Raw genomic sequence first — 6,062 nt, forward strand, 5'->3', positions numbered from 1 at the left:
CAAATATATAGATTTTAATGTTTCCCTTTTTAAATAGAGATGATAAATGTCTGGACCAGATCAGACATTTGTGCAACACTTTCAGTCTCGCTTTCAGTAAGATTGACAAGATAATATGTTCTGGTTTTTTTAGCAGATACTGTTTTTTAGGCTCTCTTTATTTCATGGGGCTTCCGTTCCCACCTATTTCAGCAGATAACGAAACCGTCAGTAAAGAGACCATAACCCTATGGGGATTTTTTGGGTGGGTGGGGTTCCTAAGCACACTGAGGTGTGCTGAAAATCACAAGAAAAAAGGGTGGAGGGAGCAGAAATAAGCATGGCACTTTGCTCTCTGGCCATGCCCCCCAAACTCCTAAATTCTCTGATTTTTGTTTGGTTTTTTTTGTTTTGGGTTTTATTCATTTTTTTTTTTTTTTTTTTTGCAGATAAGAGTCTCAATGGTGGCAGGAAATGACATCAGAAGTCATTTCTGGCCACTCAGGAACCACAGATAGGTGAAAATAGCCCTGTTTTCACCCTGCAAACTTTTAATAAACTGGGTCTCTATGATCTGACCACAGATCTGCGCATCTGTGAATGGAGAACCTGCGAATAGCAATAGCAATAGCACTTACATTTATATACCACTCTATAGCTAGAAGCTCTCTAAGCGGTTTACAATGATTTTAGCATATTGCCCCCAACATTCTGGGTACTCATTTTACCGACCTCGGAAGGATGGAAGGCTGAGTCAACCTTGAGCCCCTGGTCAGGATTGAACTTGTAACCTTCTGGTTACAGGGCGGCAGTTTTACCACTGCGCCACCAGGGGCTATGGAATAGCGAGGGTCTCCTGTACCCATTTGTTTATTTATCGTATTTATATACTGCTTAATATGTGTAATCTCAAGGCAGTGTACACAATTTAAAACTAATATAAAACAGAGTAAAAACAAAACAATTTCACAGAATAAAAATGTTAAAACAATTTCATGGGATAAACACTAAGATTAATTTCAGTTAAAAGCCTGAGAGAACAGGTGTGTTTTGAAGGTCTTCCTAAAAGCAAACAGAAGGAGATGCTCTTATTTCGACAAGGAGCACATTCCAAAGCCCCGGGGCAGCCCCAGAAAAGGCCTAGGACTGAGTCACCTTCAAATGAGCTGGCAGCAACCATAACCGGACCTCCCCAGATGATTGCAATAGGTGACAGGGTTCATGACTGCAGGCTTACTTCCAGCTTTTTGCAGATTGGTCGACCTGGGCTGCAATCTTGCGCACACGTATCTGAGAGTGAGCCCCTTTGAGCACAGTAGGATTTGCATTTTTCACACAACGCATAATCAACTTGTGGAATTCTCTGCAACAAGATGTGGTGACAGCCAACAACCTGGATGGCTTGAAGAGGGGTTTGGATAACTTCATGGAGGAGAGGTCTATCAACGGCTACTAGTCGGAGGGCTGTAGGCCACCTCTAGCCTCAAAGGCGGGATGCCTCTGAGTACCAGTTGAAGGGGAGTAACAGCAAGAGAGAAGGCATACCCTCAACTCCTGCCTGTAGGCTTCCAGCGGCATCTGGTGGGCCACTGTGTGAAACAGGATGCTGGATTGCATGGGCTTTGGGCCTGATCCAGCAGGGCTGTTCTTATGTACTTCTGCGTTGGCATGCCTGAGATTGCACAATCAATTAATCTGTCTCCTTGTTCATTCTGTGGGGCACATGTGTGTCCGTTTACACTTTGTTTGCAATGTGATTCAGAACACATGTCTGTGCTCCTCGTTTGGTGCTCTTTTGCGCAAAAGTGAGTATGCAAAGAGCGTGATGTGCCACAGTTGATGAGGATGCCACTTGGGACCTTATGACAGTCCCCTCTGTGGGCAACACAGAGTGCAGTGGGGCAGCAGATAAGCCTTCACGGTGCCTCTGCTAAATGACCCATGCAGGATGCTTCCCAAAGCTGCCAGATGTCTTATCCCTTCGGATATATCTTCCTCAAAATGGATGGAGTCTGTTGGAACTGTGTCCATGTTCTTTGTTCCTCTTCGAAGGTGGAGGATTTATTTGCAAATAAGTTTGCAAGAGTAGTCGGGGTTTTTAAAATGATGCAACTGTCCATGAACCTACAGGAGGCTTTAGGCAGTGGGCCAGTTCACACGGCCATAACCTGAGTAGGACAAGTGTCCTATGCATGCTCCTGATCTCTGATTGTGTGTGAGCTAAAATCTAGGTAGGAGGAGCGGGATGATTGTCTGGAAAGCAGATGCAGGCTCAGACAGGGTCATCCTACCCAGCACATGAACGAGGGTGGAGGAAATGCCACCTGAGCTGGCCCCCACCTCCTACCTAGACTGTGGCTCACACAGGATCAAAAATCAGGAGTGCGCACCGTTCTTTGCCCTGCCCAGGTTATGGTTGTATTAACTACCCTTGTGTTTCCTTGAAAGGAAATCCCTCCTTGCTGCGTGGAAAGTTGTTTGGAACTAGGCAAGGTTCGAATGCTGTATGTGGTTTAGCATGGTGGGCAGCTGTTCCAAGAAAGCGGAAACAGCCCAGAAATTCGTGGAGCCAGCAACAACTCCTCTCATGAGCCTGAATAGCTCAGTCTGTTGACCCTGATGGGGAGTCTCACATCTCCATGGCCCTAGACTTTAGTCTATTGTTCTTTGTGTCCTTTTGGGGGGTCTTCTTCTCTGTCCCTTGTTCCCACACCTGCCTGTTCTTTCGTCCTTTCAATCCTCGCTCAGCAACAGACAGTTACATGGAGAAGGGTTCCCTCAAGGAGGAAAGTGTGAAATGCTTAGCAGTTCACATGAATCGTTGGTTCCTTTGGGGTCATGGAGTCCACATGGTAGAAAGATCCGTAAATTTCTTCTCGCTGTGATACGTTTTTGGTATTTGAGTGCTGCTTCCTGTACGCTTAGTTGTGCACAAATGCTCCCAAAAGGTTCTCTGCGAACATACCATTTCTCCATGACTCACCTGAGAGGCAGCACAACGAATATAGAGTGTTGGGAATCTTTTTGCTCAGTCATGCTGGGTGATTTTGATCCAGTCACTATCTCTCAGCCTAACCTACCTCACATGGTTGTTGCTAGGGTCTATATATGTTGCCCTGGCTTCCTTGGAGGAAAGGTAGGATATAAACATAATCTATACAATATACTAGTTAATTACATCTGGAACCTGTTTTTCATCTGTGAACACCATTATTATTTCTTGTTTACACAGTCAGACAGGTGTTATTGACTGGTTTGTTTTATCCAGACATCGAGTCCTTCCCAAGGTCCTGGGATGGCTGAATTTTATCATCAGTACTGTTGGTTATTATAGATATAGTCGCAAAATATAGGCTGTTCCCAGTAAAGCTGCTTTTTGTAATTGGCTGATGGTGATTTCTGTGGCCCCTATTGGTGTTGAGGTGCTCTTCAAGGTCTTTTGGAACTGCATCCAGGGCGCCAATTACCACTGGGATGATTTTGGTCTTCTGCCACAGCCTTTCAATTTCAGTTTGTAGATCTTCGTATTTTGTGGTTTTTTTCTATTTCTGTTTCTTCTATTCTGCCATCCCCTGGTATTGCTATGTCGATTATTTTAACTTGTTTTTCTTTCTTCTCGACTACAGTTATATCTGGTGTATTGTGTGGCAGATGTTTGTCTGTTTGTAGTCGGAAGTCCCATAATATTTTTACATCTTCATTTTCTTCAACTTTTTCAGTTTTATGGTCCCACCAATTTTTGGCTACAGGTAGCTTGTATTTTTTGCAGATGTTCCCGTGTATCATCCCTGCTACCTTGTCATGCCTTTGTTTGTAGTCAGTCTGTGCGATCTTTTTACAGCAGCTGATTTGGTGGTCCGCTGTTTCATCTGCTTCTTTACAAAAGCGGCACTTGCTGTCTGCATTATTATCATTATTATTGCACTATTTGCATTATAGTCTGCATTATTATTTATTAATATTTATATACCAATTTCCAGCATCCCCCACCCCCAAACAGTTTACATAGGAAAAGGTTTCCAGTCCGAAGAGGGCTCACAATCTAAAAAGAAACAACCTAGACACCAGCAACCACCGCCACTAGAGGGATGCTGTGCTTGGGTTATATAGGGACAGTTGCTCTCCCCCTGCTCAATGTAAGAGACTACTCACTACTCCAAAAGGTACCACTTTGCTCAATTAGCAGGTTTGCATCTGAAGCAAGAATAAAAATGAAAGTGACTGTGAGCATAGGCAGGGTTCCTCTCCTTCCCTAATAAGCACCCATAGTCATCTCTCCATGCCTGGGATTGGGCTAAGGGTTTCAGGTGGGCTTGGCTCTTAGCATCTTCTGATGGTGGGGAGGGGGGCATTTCAGAACTAGCCTCTTCCAGACCCAATGGCGAACCTGCAAGAGGGGAGCCAGTGAGGAAATGACCAGCTGGCAGAGAGGAAAGGGAGATCTGTGAACGAGAATGTCACACACCTGCTTAATTAGGAAAATAACTCGTGGATGTGACACAACTCCACCCCTCCTTGAAAAGGCCAAAATCTCTTTACTGTGGGGAATAAACCCATTTTTAACTCTTAGCTGGAAGGAGATTGGTACCTATTTTGCCTGTCAGTGTTGGTCAGCAATGCCATCTAGGTGGGATGCCCTATTTAAAAACAACAAGAAGAAGGACAATGGTTTTTAAATGATCAGATTGTTTTACAATGGGATGCTACCCAGGGCCATAAATGTGTGCTACGGGCCTCTCTCCCCACCAAAAAAACATATTTTTGACTTCATTCTGAGCTCTTCAAGACCTGGGCCTCCTGCTGTAAGTGAGAAAGGAAATGGGGGAAAGATCCCCTTGAAAGGAAAACAGCCCCATTAACTTCTCTGCATAATAAAGTGAGAGAAGGGAGGACCCTCTCACCTATGTGTTAATTGGGGGGGGAACTGTGGGAAAGGAAACTTTATGAGCCTTGCTTGGGTTATAAGCCCCCGGGAAGAGCTTCTGGAAAGCTAGGAAAGCCGAGAAAGGAAATGGCCACTGTGAAATCGGAGTGCTTTAAAGAAAACGAACCCAGGACAAAACTGGGCAATAACAGCTGATCTGGCATGGTCGGTCTGGTCCTCCTCCAGCTATGTGCTCTGTTGAAGCTAGGGACCTATGCCTGTGAAAGCCGGCATCTAGATGCATATCATGCTGACCAACCGCTCAGGAAAGGGGGACATAAGCCCTCTCCACAAGCAGTTGAGCATGCACATGTGTCCACCTCAGAAAGCCAGAGGATTGTGCAAAAAGACGAGCTGATATGTACGTGTGCCCTTGACTGGAATGCACACTGTAGGATGCATACAGGAGTGTAGCCATTGAGTGGATGGGTTCAAAGGACCTCCCCTCCCCGCTCCACCCCTCCCGGGAGAGGGGCAAACCACATAGATTCCCGAATCTCTGGCTTCTGGTAAATATAGACAAAGTGGCCTGCCCTCCTAGGAACATAAGAAGCTGCCAGGTACCGAGTTAATCCATCTAGCTCAGTATTGTCTGCACAGACTGGCAGCAGCTTCTCCAAGGTTGCAGGCAGGAGTCTCTCTCAGCCCTATCTTGGAGATGCTGCCAGGGAGGGAACTTGCAACTTTCTGCATGCAAGCAGGCAGATGCTCTTCCCAGAGCGGCCCCATCACCTAAAGGGAATATCTTACAGTACTCACATGTAGTCTCCCATTCAAAAGCAAACCAGGGCAGACCCTGCTTAGCAAAGGGGGTGACTACCACAGGACTAGCTCTCTTCTTCAAGCTTCCCTCCAACATGCTGCAGATGAAAATGGGGACATGTTTGTGAGACCCTCAGTTCCCAGGCTACGGACCACTGCCTGAAACCCCACTGTGCCACACCCCCACTGCAGATGCTGTCTGCGGTATTCATTCACTCTCCAATGGCCTGTCTTCCACCCGTTTAAAAATCAGAAAGGCATAAGTTTGGGCTAACGTTATGTTCAAAAAAACATAATCATGCTAGATAGCAACAGCTCAGAACAGGCTCAGCGGCTGCAAGTTGTGCAATGCCATAGCAGGTGTTGATGTACAATCTTTATACAAATCTATGGTGCA

This window comes from Hemicordylus capensis, chromosome 6 (genome assembly GCF_027244095.1).
Source record: "Hemicordylus capensis ecotype Gifberg chromosome 6, rHemCap1.1.pri, whole genome shotgun sequence".
NCBI classification, from domain to species: Eukaryota; Metazoa; Chordata; class Lepidosauria; order Squamata; family Cordylidae; genus Hemicordylus; species Hemicordylus capensis.